The 14510-nt window shown below is 32.1% G+C and overlaps 1 pseudogene; it reads left to right on the forward strand.

The window, feature by feature from the left end:
• Positions 1–8149: 8149 nt before the first annotated feature.
• LOC127793121 (cytochrome P450 CYP736A12-like) lies at positions 8150–10453 on the forward strand (annotated as a pseudogene).
• The last annotated feature ends 4057 nt before the right edge of the window (positions 10454–14510 follow it).

Genomic DNA, 14510 nt, shown 5'->3' on the forward strand with positions numbered 1-14510 from the left:
TCGAAGATAGTCACTCGAAGACCCTAAAAGACTGACTCAAATATAGCTCCCTGAAAACCCCCAAGGTCCATATGCCCTAAAGACTCCTAAAACCCTCCAAGAACCCCGAAGCCTCAGCCCTCCTCGGGTTGAACTCCAATTTCTGTTGACCCCTGGTAGCCTTATTGATTTTCTCAAGGACTCTGCCCTATTTGTTTCTAAGACAAATAAATTTAATTGTTGTAGTTAGATAATAACACTTATGAAATGATATTTCATATAACTAAGAGCTAAAACTTATTGCCTTTAAATTTGGTATTCTTCACCTCTTTATTAGTAATTGGCCTCAAATGTATGTGTAAAAATCTTTAATCCTAGTTGATGAAATGAGTACATAAATTCAACTATAAAATCATCTCTATATATTTATAATTAGTAAATATAATTATTTTTTCAATTCATGGGCCATGTTTGTTTTTTGAAAACGATCTTGAAAATTAGTATCATTGCCAAAAAGTTTTATGTTTTTATTAATCATAGAGCCTAATTTGAATGTTTAAATTTCCAATTTGACTTCTTAATTAAGTTTAAAATGGAGTAGTAGGGGACGGACTACCAATATCACCTCTAGAAAGTAAGGTTGGCTGACATGATCACCATAAATGATGTTTTAACGCTTATGAAATGATGTTTTATATTTAAAATGATATTTTAACACTTATGAAATGATATTTCATATAATTAAGAGGTAGAACTTATAACCTTTAAATTAGGTTTTCATCATCTCAATTTCGTTTTCACATATAATTTTATAATTCTCAAAAGATGTAAATAACTTGTTAAAGTAAGGATAATTGGCCAAAAGCATATTTATATCTCTAAATTTTTGTTTTTTTTTTAGAACTCTAAACTTTTTGTGGTTTTAAACATGTACCAAAACTTAGATTAACAGCATTTTTATGTCTTTGAACTTTTCATAGTTTCAAATATATGCCCATAAATTATGTAAAATTACTCATTTAAATATATAGCTAATAAACAACATACATGTGTATTGACATGGCAGGTTTCTCGTGCCTCCTCAACTCCCTCTTTCTCTCCAGTTCGGTCTCATTTCTCTTTGGCATCTCTTACGTCTCTTCCGGTCAGTGTTCAATAGGGTGTTAAAAAAAATCGTTAAATTGTGAAAACTGATCCGTACCGCACTACAACCTGCAGTTTTTTTAGGAGAATAGTTTGAGAAATCCATAAATCGTACAGTTTGTGATTTGATAAAAATACTTTTGATTTGTATCCGAACTGCTCGACTAGTCTAATAATATGAAAATTAAAAAATAATTAGTAGTTAATTGTTTATGCTTTAATTGGTTATGCTTGGTGTTTGGACTTTAGTAATTAGTAATAAGTTGATTATGCTTGATGTTTAGACTTTAATAGTTATGTCATATTTTGAAAATATGTTTAAATTTGTATTTTGATTTTTGATTAAGTTATAGTTTGTTTAAACTATTTATTGGTATAGTTTCTCTTTTTTTTTTTCCTTATAAAAAATTAATTTTGAAGTGCATAAGTCAAAATATGTTAAAATGATAAACCAAAAAATCTTTAGGTCCAATTTGTTAATCTACCAAGCCCAATATAAAACCCACTCGGACAAATCGCAAAAATTGCATCATATTTTGCGATGCAATTTGGTGCGATTTACGGAGACTAAATTAGACCACGCGGTTTGGAGTAAAGAAAAAATCACATATATGGTTTGGTGTATTTAAAAGGGCTTAGACTGACCAAATCGCATCGTAAACACCCCTAGTGTTCAAAAAGGCGGCATAGGCGACTACTGAGGCCTTAAGCGGCCCTTGGCCTCCGCAAATTCATGCCAAAGCACAAAACGACGATGTTTAGCCTAATCAGTAAAATCCCCTCATTCCCCCTTCGCATGATACTTTAACAATGTTCAGGAAAAATCATAAATCCTTAATTCTTCTCACTCTTCCCCCTTTGTCACTGCCACTACAGCTGTCGTCTCTTTCCCTTATCACTACCACTGCAACTCTTGTTTTTGTTTTTCCTCATTCCTCAACCTCAAGCTCAAGTAAAAATCCTCAAAAAATCGACAACTTGTGAATACTCAAAGACTTAAAAGGAAGTCAAATGATTTCGGATTGGAGTACGGGAACATTATCCGAGGCCTCATCAATTCTTAATAGGACGTCAAATGATATCGGATGGGAATATAGAATGTGTTATAGGTATTTTTCGGACCATTTCTTATTAGTTGAACTCAACCCAGCAGGCCAGCCCAATCTCCCGAAGCCTAATAGGCCTAAGGCTGAGGTCGTCAGAGTAAGGTCACACATTGCCGAAACCCGAGCTCAGACCATGGAACCAAGCGAGCTCCCAGCAATACTTCCAGCTCGCTGGCCTAACCGTTCAGCTCGCATAACAACAAGACCGCTGAATAAATGGAGGCGGAACCCACTTACCCCACCTGAGGCAAATCAGATCCCTGGTAATCCAGAATCCACTCCCAGTTTTATGAAATTGATAAGGACATCTTGTCTTCATAATATTATCCTATTATTTTGGATTTCGTGTAAATTGTAAACACCACATACTATAAATAGGAGTAAAAAAACCATTGTAAAGGAAGAAATGGACAAGAATGATATATTGTTACTCTGCCGAAATAACAAGTAAACAGTCGTGGACTAAGTATCATTCTAGCCGAATCACGTAAAAACTTTCATGTGTGTGACTTATTATTTGTTTTCACTTGTTCCTCATCTTTGCATTTGTGCTTATTTTTATCATTGCAGGCCTACGAATAAAGGTCAACCAACTCCGAACATTGACAGAATGTTAATTGATCCGACGAATATGGATAAAATTAAATGCATGTTGTATGATAAAGTTATGTCTGAAGAAGTTTACAGAGTAAAAGAACACATCGACCACATTTTCGAAAATCTTTTTGCATGTCCAAAATCTTCTCTGGATGATTAAGCCAAATGCAAGAGTGTTATTGCAGAGACAAAGAGTAAGAAAAAGAATTAAAAAAATGAGGAAATTTTGATGAGATCCATTATTAATATTTCTAAAATGGGGGATGATAAAGATGAATTGTAAGAGTTATGGAGCAGAAAAATGCCCCGTACTCTTGGCCCTATAGATAAGTTTGCAAAGTCCATTAGTCCTAAAACTTGTTTGAGTGCAAGAATGACGCAAACGCAGCAAAATATCATCAAAGCACTATTTAAAGAGAGGACACACTTTGTTCGTGATTATTGTGCTAAATGGATGTACGGAACTGGTATACCTTTCAATGCTATTGATTATAATAGCTTCAAATGAACTTTTCCATTTTCAAAATTCCAAGATCTTTGGCTTGAGAGATAGCGGTAACCATAGGTTCTCAATATATGCTAAGTGACCTAAGTATTTTCTTTACTTGATGACTTTCGGGGATATATAACCTTGCCAAGCATCTTTAGAAAGTTAACCAATTTTTAAAACCTAGCATTCATATCACTAATGGTCTCATTGGCTAACAATTTGAACCCTTCATATTGGGACATTAAAAGATTTATCTTAGTATCCTTAACTTGATTGGTCTTTTCATACATAACTTCTAATTTTTTCCATAATTCATGAGATATGGAGCATGAAGAGATTTGTTCATACTCACTAGACAATATAGAACAAAACAAGATATATTTAACCCTATGGTCCATTTCAAGATTATTTATATCTTCTTCACTCCAATCTTTTTCTTCTTCTTTAGATAAGGAAAAACCATCCCTAACAAATTTCCACAACATATAGCTAATTGAAAAAATGTAGGATTTCGTCCTTATTATCAAATAGTCATAATTGGTTCCATCAAAAAATGGGGGACATGAGGGAGAAGTTCCCTCAACAATACCATGAGATACATATAAGGCAATTTTATGATCTTTACCTTAGATTTGAGATTTGAAAAACAAATATTTTAGGACCCGCTTTGATATCAATTGTTGGTCCCTTGATACACAATGGTCACTCAAGAAGGGGATGAATTGAGTGATAAAAACGTATTAAACCAAATTATTCCCTTTTTAAAACTCTTGAGCTTTTCTTATACAAATAAAATACTTGTTATAAATATATATATTGTTTGGGAGTGATAACAATATAAATACACAAACAACCACAATATTAACACGAGATATATAATAGTTCGGTGTCTCCAACACCTATGTTCACTCTCTCAAGGCCAATCCGACACTTGAGGTTCCACTATAATCACACCTACGTTTTCCAACAAGTTCACCTATGAAACTTTAACACCACACCGAGATTTTCCCCTTAACTCACCCCGAAAACTAATACAACCCACCTAGATTACAACGGACTCTAGGATGCCACTCACAATCCACAATTAATACAAATGAACAATCATATGTCCAACAAACTTGCACTAATCTGAATATGAATGCAAAACAAATATTATAAGGCAAATTTACAAATGATACAAGAATTACCAGTAAGAAGAAAACTTCTTCTTCTTTGCCTTGGGCTCCAAATGGATTTATCTTTATAGCTTGAGCCTTGAATTGCTTTGAATGAGATCTTGAGAGCTTGGGTGTGCTTTAAAATGATAGATCTTGATAGTGCATTAGCTTTTCCAAAAAAGTCTTCTTGATATATATACTTGGTGTGCTATCGCAGGCAACCAAAAATAAAACCTGTACTCTTAAAAATATATATAGTAGTGCGAGTAATGATCATTCCCACAGAGAGTATCTAGCCTAGTTTTATGCTATGTGAACATTGATGGGGGGTTTGAGTATAACGAAATCAACTTTAAGATTAACAACTAATCAATCAAATTAAAATATTGAAATCAATTAAAAGAATAAACCTTGGTCTAAGTTAACATCTACCATCAGAATCTTACATCTGATCATCGATACAAATATATATTAATTCACACTCTAAATATTCACCGTTATAATTATTTTCATATCTCTCCTTAGTCATCGTTAATTAGAAAACAAGCGATCTAATCAACCCTAACTATTAAATAACCCAACACAAGAGTTAAAGGTTTAATCTAATAGTAGCCTTACGAGTTAAAGAGATCGATGAAACTAAACAACACAAGCACAAGCGGTTGCATTTAATTTAGTCGAGCGTTCTTCCTAAGATCTAATAATTTCATACACAACAAATTATTAAATCTTAGTTGCTTCACAAATTAGAGGGATCAAACAATTACGGATTTGATATCTAACTTAGCAGTAGATTGCAACAAATAATAAACTAGTAGGCCTTCAAGTAATTAAATGAAACAATCATGAAAATAGATATAGACGAACATCCGATATTTAAAGCATAAATTGAATGATAAAAACAAATTAAATCTCACAGCTTTATTGATTCCGAGGCTTCCGTTTCCTTAAACCTAGTATAAAAACTTAGCCACACATGGACACGAATTAAAACAAAAAAGAAAATAATAAAAATAAAAGGGAAAAAAGAACTTTTGTGCGCCTTCTTGTTGCCTCCATTCAATCTCTCATCCTTTAAGCTCTCATATATAATATATATACATTGCAAGCACACCATGCACACCCTAGCCCATCTCCAATGGCTCCATGGCCCATTTCCATTCCGAATGCATGCAGCTTCATCGGGCCTTTAATTTCCAATTGCAAGCAGTCTTCATAGTATTATATTATTATGTATACATGGTGCAATGCGTGGGCTTTGTTCTTCTTTTCCAATCCAAGCCTAATTTCACTTTGGGCTCTCATGCTTCACCTTAGAATTATTAATATTATATTTATATATACCATTTAATATTATATTATAAATACTCTTATATTTTGTCGTGGCCCATTATTCACAAATTTCTTTTCCAAATGTGTAAAGCTCCATTTCGTCCGGATAGAATCTCTAAAAACTCAAAATATGAAAGTTGTAGATCATTTTCTTGGCTTTCTATAACATCTTGAATCATCTCGATTGGAGCTCGTACAAGAGAGTTATGCCCGAATTACAGAGCAATATCGAAAATGTCTAGAATAACAGAATTAACTATGTCTTTCATTTAATGTCTCATTTTGCTTCCTAAATCAAAATATAAGAATAATGAGTACATTTAGACACTAAATAAATATAAAAAACTAAACATTAAAGGAGTAAAATATGACATTTTACATTCTCCTCAATACTTGAACTTTCAACGGATATATAAAAATTAGAAAAATTCAATCGTTGGACCCGAGAAGTCAACTTTCCTAAAACATAAGTCGACTTCAGCTTAAGGGGAGTTGATTCATTTGAACCAAAAGTCAACTTTTGAAGCCAATTTTGTAGAAAATAAATTTTATGCATATGATAATTGCTTGATGATACAATCAATATCATGTATATATTACAACATATTTATATTTCTTTTATCTACATTTACCTTCTATTTACTTTAATACATAAATGTAAATAATTAAATACCCCCATTTGGATTCAATAAAAATATATAAAAAATTAAAATTCATAACAATAAAAAAATATAATTTTAGTTTTAGTACAAATTCGTGATTTAACAATTTTACTACCTATAAAATACATACATTTTATTTTTTGAAAAATTTATTAAAAATTATTTTAACAATAATGAATATTAGTTATCAAAATACCGAGAGATAGTTTTCCAAAATGAAAACATTTTCTTATATATCCCCTTATAATGCGTTAATCTTCCAGACTTTAAAAAATAGCATTTATTGATTCATTTTTATACACAATATACTATAGTACTTAAAATATGTTTTCCACCATAAAATATATCAAAAATCTATTAAGGGATTTAAATATACCAAAAATAATTTTACTAAAATTATACTTTGTTAAATATCAAAATATATAATAAGTTGATTGGAGCAATTTGGCTCAACATCTTCCCCCAAATGGACTAACGCCATCCCCTTTCTGGGGATGCAAGTGTCCCCACTACACGGCCCCACCATCATTAAATTTGAGAGTTAGCTCTAATACCAACTATAACAGACTGAACAACCACATTCCCAAGGTGACTACCTAACTAGCACAAATACCACATTGGCGTGAGCCATGAGAGTGAAGGGTTGGCGCTCTAACATTGTGTGATAGGTGTGTATATGTCTATACTAAATAAGCATTTTGGTGTTATGGAGCATTCTTAAAAAGGTGAATTTTAAAATATTTTTTATATTTTTATTTATAAAATTAAAATAAAAACTAATTATCAAGATTTAATCTTCTGACTTTATAAATATAAAATATTTAATATTACCACTTTATCAACTTTAACTTTTACCTAAACTTTATCTTAAATTGACATAAAAATTAGACTATATAACTATCAATTGTCACCTGATAATTTTTTTTAAAAAATATTTTTTTATTTACACATATATCACATGAATCACAACTAGTATGTGTATAAAAAAAAATCACTTTCATGTGCCTGGTCTTTAGTAATTGGCATCAAATTCACGTTTAAAAAATTTTAATACTTGTCGATAAGATAAGTACACATGAATTCAACTATCAAAATACACATGAATTCAACTATCAAATTATTACGATATATTTATAATTAGTAAATATAATTATTTTTTCAACGCATGGGTCATGATTGGTTTTTGAAAAGGATCTTGAAAATTAGTATTATTGCCAAAAAGTTTTATGTTTTTATTAATCAAACAACTTAATTTGAATGATTAATTTACCGACCAGACTTCTTAATTATATCTAAGATGGAGTAGTAGGAGATGAACTACCAACATCACCCCTGGAAAGTTAGGTTGTGCTGACAAGATCAAATCGCCAGAAATGATATTTTAACACTTTCGAAATGATATTTCATATCAATTTCCCTTCCGCATCTAACTGTCTCCTTCCGCCCCTATTCTAATCTTCAAAAGGTGACCAGTGCCCCCACATAGGCAACTGTTATGTTGCCCACCATCGGGCAACATAGTAGTTGCCCGAGAGTGGGCGGACCTCATGCATCTGGGCCCACCCCCCTCTCTCTCAGTCGGGGTGGGCAACGTAACAGTGCCCCCCACACACACACATATATATATATATATGCATTGTTTTGACTCATGACCGGAAGCTGAATCCGAGCGAGCTCCCCATCATGTCTCTCGCCGTCTTCACCATTCTGTTTCTCCTCCTCGGAGCCTTCTGGTCCTTCCTCCAAATCTGGGCCATCTCTCGCCGAAAAACCCTAGGACGATCACCACCAGGTCCCCCGGCTTTACCCATCATCGGAAACCTCCACAAGCTGGGCAGGCTCCCCCACCGCAGCCTCCATGCTCTGTCCCGGAAATACGGCCCCATCATGTCCATCAAATTGGGTTCGGTCCCCGTCGTTGTCGTCTCCTCCCCGCCGGCCGCAGAGCTATTCCTCCGGACCCACGACAACGTTTTTGCCAGCAGGCCCAAGACCCAGGCCGCCGAGTACCTGGCCTACGGCACCAAGGGCATGGCGTTCACGGAATACGGGCCCTACTGGCGCAGCGTCAGGAAGCTGTGCACGTCGGAGCTGCTGAGCGTGGCGAAGGTGGAGTCTTATGCGGGGATGAGGAGGGAGGAGGTGGGGGCGATGGTGCGGTCGCTGAAGGCGGCGGCGGCAAGCAGGGGAGGCGGTGGATGTGGACCGGAGGTGGAGGAGCTGGTGGAGGACATGACTTGCAGGATGGTGTTAGGGAGGAAGTGTGACGAGAGGTTTGATTTGAAGGGCGTTCTTCGGGAGGTTCTCGCCCTGGCCGGAGCTTTCAACGTCGCGGACTTTGTGCCTCTGCTGGCGCCGCTCGATCTTCAGGTAGTCCACTCCGGAAGTATTGATTTAAGAATTTGTGTAAAGACTTAGTAAATCTGAAATAATATAAATAAAAATATTTTAATAAAATATCTCTGTAGAAACTAAATAACATAAATAATTACTCAACTTTATACTAAAATAAGAAATATGCTAAACTTTAGTTTATAGTTAAAAGTTTATCAAATTTTAATTTAGTATATAATTTCACATCTATTTTTAATTATCGTTAAAAGAATTCAAAAGAATATGGACGTAATTAATAACGTAAACGGTTAAATATAATAAATAATTATTAAATTTTATATTAAAATATAAAAAAATTACTAAATTTTGTCTTAAAGTAAAAAAATATTAGTATTTCATTAGTTTTGTCAATTAACAATAATTAAGAAATTATCTATTAAATTAAAATCTAATTCTAAATTAAATTTTAGTAACATTTTTGTACTTTGGGATAAGATTCACCCGCCATGAGTGATGTTCAGTTAATTATAGATAACGGAATCCTATAGCTCTTGGTTTCTCAGGGGTTGACTGGACGCTTGAAGAAAGACAGCAAGGACGGTGATGAGATCTTGGAAAGGATCATGGATGAGCAGGAGCAAGAAGCTACTACAAACCAAAGGCAACCCAGAGATTTCATTGATGTACTACTCTCGCTGGCCAAAAAATCTTCAACCAACCCTGGCGAGTGCTTATTCTCTATTAATCAGATGGAACGCCAAAGCGATTGCACTGGACATGATCTCCGGATCCTTGGACACCTTCTCCACCGCAATTTCCTGGATCATGTCAGAGCTTATGAGGCATCCGAGAGCAATGAAGAAGCTCCATGAAGAACTAGATCATGTCGTAGGGCGAGATCGATTGGTTGAAGAGACGGATCTGACAAATCTGGAATACCTAAAAATAGTGATCAAGGAAACCTCAGGCTCCATCCGGTTGCTCCGTTGCTGGTTCCTAGAGAATCCATGGAGGACATCGACGTCGTGATAGGCAAGGATCACTATTTCATTCCAAAGAAATCACGAATCATTGTGAACAGTTGGGCATTGGGGTGAGATCCAGAGACGTGGTCAGAGAATGCAGAGGAATTCTTTCCAGAGAGATTTGTCGACCGTAAGGTGGACCTTCGAGGGCGCCATTTTGAGTTGTTGCCATTCGGATCAGGTCGTTGGATCTGTCCCGAAATGCACTTGGGGCTAACAATCATTCAGCTAGTGGTGGCTCAGCTGGTGCACTGCTTTGATTGAGCACTTCCTGACGGAATCTTGCCGAAGGAGTTGGATATGAGCGAGAAGTTTGGCTTAACATTGCCAAGAGTCGAACATTTGGTTGCAATTCCATCGTATCGCTTAAGTAATTGATTAGAACATTTTTATAAATAAATAAATAATCCGTTAAATATATGGGTACGTTGGCGACCCCTAATTAATACTTTTTTAGTTAAATAAAAATAAAAATTAATCATACATTGAATGGTCGGGTGACACCATCAATGTTAGCTATAAAATGTATGACCCTATGTATCCCTACTAGCAGAATAATTTGATGTAGATTTTTTAGTATCTTTTTTAGTTATGTTATCAATCTATAACATAATAATAAAATATTAATCAAATACTTAGGTTGCGTTATCTTTGTTGTTTTCAAGCTATTTTTAATTTTCAACTTTCTAAAATAAAGAAAATGCGTTCTCTTTACTGTTTTAAAAATATATTTTTAAAAACAAAAAAAAATTATAAAGAAAACTCAAAACAATAAAAAGTTATTTTGAGTATTTTTATTCAAAACAAACTCTAAATTCAAAAACATATTTATTTATTTATTTATTCATATTTTATTATTATAATAGAAAAAAATATTACAAAATTCATTAACTTTAAAATGTATATATTTTTTTAATAATATATTAACACTAAATATTTCTAATTTATTGAATAAAATATCATCAAAAAACTATTTTTAAAATTTCAAAGAGAACGCGTTTTTTAATTTTCTGTTTTGAGAAATAGTTTTTCAAAATAATAAAAAGAACGCGTTTTTAATTTTTTAAAAATAGACTATCAAAATAGAAAATTGAAAATGAATTCAAAACTCAAAACTGAAAATTAAAAAATAAAGATGACGCAGTTTTATTATTTGCTTTTAATATAATAATATAAAGGCCAAACAACATCTAATTACTAATTACTAAATATTACTTTATCAATATTACTTTCACAATATAATCCAATAAAACACGACACAATACCATCAAACAGGGCCTTGAACTTGGGAGTGGGATGAGTTTGTGAAAAGAAAGTAAAAACAAAACAAATAATTATTGTTTTTAAGAAAACGTGAGCCATGAGGGTGGAGGGTCGGGCGTCTAGACAATGCGTGACAGATAGTCTCGTATATATCTATACTAATACTGCTATACAAGTAAATGAGCACTTTTGTCTTATGAAATGATGTTAATAAGTTGTACTTTTAAAATAATTTTTATATTTTTATTTAAAAATATAACTATTGGTCCCTTAAGATATGACCACTCAAAAGAGGAGGTGAATTGAGTGATTAAATTTTTGAGTTATGCTATAATGCCCGAACGATTAACGCACGAAATGACTGAACGGAATAAAATCTGCTTGGCCAAGATTCAGCGGACTTCATCTAAGATAAAGTCTGCCAAGCACACTGTTATTAAAATTAAAATAAAAATTAAATAAAAAATAATTAAAATTATAATATAAAAATTAACTTAAATTAAAATTAAAATTATAATATAAAATATATCAAATTGAAGTCCGCAGCAGCGGACTTCAATTTGAATGAAGTCCGCCTGCTGCTATACGGGCGGATGAAATCCACCCAGCAGCCCGCCCGCTGCTGGGCAGGTGGACTTCAACATAGTTGAAGTCCGTCCGTTCAATTCGGGCGGGCTTCATCGATGATGAAGTCCACCCGACTTTTATTTGGAGCAGAAATTTCAAGGTGATGATAGTTTTATTTTTTAATACCTTTAGTCATCTCGTACGTCAACTAATTCGGGCAAAGTAGCATTATTCTAATTTTTTTTAATTTTAATAAATATTCTTGATTAATGATTTTATTGAAAAATATATATTTGATAAATATAATAAATTATATTTGAGATTAATAATAAATATAAGTCACAAGATATAACAAAAATAAATACAATGAGACACAAGACAATTTATAGTGATTTGGTGTCTTTATACACACATAGTCCACTCTCCCAAGGTCTAACCACCCTTGGAGTTCTATTAAATCAAAATCATCAAAATTTTCACACTAACTCACATTTAAAACTAGATACACACCTAGATTACAATAAGTTATAGGCAACCACTACACCAGGTTTTCTCCCTAGCCCTTGGAAACTAGATTCACCTAGATTTTAACGAATCTAGGAAACCTATACAATTCTCAATAATAATTTAAATGTTTACAAATAATTTGTTCATATTTTGACACAAATAAGCAATTAAGAATAAATTATACAAGGCAATAATATTTAAATAAATAAATAAATTTGTAACCTCAAATAGAGAAGTTCGGATTTATCGTAGAAGACTTGAAGAACTTTTCTTCTCTTGTCTTGTGACTCTTCGGTAGATAAACAATGAATCTTTGAGAGTTTTGGAATGTTTAGAAATTAGCTTGAGAGCTTTTAGGAGCTTTGAATGTGCAATATGTGCAATGAATACTCAAAAAATGAGTTTGGAGGGTATTTATAAGCATTTTAGCTGCTAAAAAAATGATTAATATGAAATTTGAAATTCAAAAAATATTTAGATTTTATCAAACAATAAGAAAACATGTCTCATCTTTAATTCAAAATAAATTTACTTCATGCATAAGAAATCAAGATTTGAAAATTTAAATATAAGCTTTTGAGACATAAATAATTAAAACAATAAAAAACATGTCTAAAAGCAATTTCTTTTAATTCAAAATAAATTTACTTTTTGTATGAGTAAGAGAAAATATGTTTAAAACTATTTTTCTTTAATTCAAAATAAATTTACTTTTTATATGAGAAAGAAAAAATATGTCTAAAAATAATTATCCTTTAATTCAAAATAAATATACTTTTTACATAAGTAATAAAAATATTTATCAATAAACAAAAATTCAAACATAAACTTTTGAGACATAAATGATCAAAAGTAGGAAACATGTTTAAAGACAATCTACATTTAATTCAAAATAAATTTATTCTTTGTACCCACTTTTAATTCAAAATAAATTTATTTTTTATATAAAAAAGAAATATATTTATATCATAAAAATATTTTTGTTAATCATCAAAACTTAATTAATATGAGCAAGTTGGCTCAACAATAACAATAAAACTTAATTATGGAGATTTAATTTTTTGACCTTACAATTATAAAATATTTAATATTACCACTTTATCAATTTTAACTTTTGTCTAAACTATGTTTTAAATTAATATTTAATATTAATTGTCACTATTTTTTTTACTTACACATAAATCATATGAGTCACGACTTTAGTAATTCGCATCAAATTTATATGTAAAAATCTACAATACTAGTTGATGAGATGAGTGGATGAATTCAACTATAAAATCATCATCTCTATATATTTATAATTAGTAAATATAATTATTTTTTTCAACTCATGGGTCATATTTATTTTTTGAAAATTAGTATCATTGCTAAAAAGTTTTATGTTTTTATTAATCATACATCTTAATTTGAATGATTAAATTACCAATCAAACTTCCTAATTAAGTTTAAGATGGAGCAGTATGAGATGGACTACCAATATCACCTCTCGGAAGTTAGATTGGCTAGATGGTCACCATAAATGATATTTTATATTTGAAATTATATTTTCACACGAAATGGTATTTTGTATCATAAGAGTTTCCCTTTTCAACCTTGCTTATTATAGTATTACCGTACTACTTCACAAATTACTTCAATGTTGTATTTGAGTTTACATAGTCATCAAAAAATGCATTCATTTGTATGATTGACATACAAGCCCAAAATGTATCCTTTATAAATATAGGAATCCTACGATGTCTCTTTTTGTACAAACTACCTAACCACTTATTTTCATAAAGATTTAACTCATTAATGAACTACTCCCACTTTTGTTCAAAATATTATTTCTCCAAAGATTCATAAACTACATTATGCAACATATTTTTAATTTTTTCATACAATCTATAGCCCCTTAGCTTCTGTGGCAACTTTTTCATTATATGCCATAGACACCAACAATGCCAAGAATTAGGAAACACAACCTCGATTGCATTTTACATTGCTTTATCTTGATCTATAATTATGACACTTGATGTATTTCCAAACATGCATGCTTGCCAAGTACGAAACAACCAAATAAATGTAGTAACATCCTCATTTGATAGTGACTCGCATCCAAATAAAATTGAGTGCCCATAGTGGTTTACACACATAAAAGGTGCAAAGCGCATGTCATACTTATGAAAAATTTGATGATGCTCATAAGTTGCCCTACTCCTTGCATCAACCCAAAATAAATTCCTAATTTGAGATTTGTCATCTGCATCCATCATATAAAAGAAGTTTGAATTCTTTGCTTGCATCCGAACCGAATAATTATGGATTACTTCAGCATCTCTAGTACCAAGTCGTAATTTTCTTTTCTT

The sequence above is a fragment of the Diospyros lotus genome, unplaced genomic scaffold (assembly GCF_014633365.1).
Source record: "Diospyros lotus cultivar Yz01 unplaced genomic scaffold, ASM1463336v1 superscaf1, whole genome shotgun sequence".
Taxonomy (NCBI): Eukaryota; Viridiplantae; Streptophyta; class Magnoliopsida; order Ericales; family Ebenaceae; genus Diospyros; species Diospyros lotus.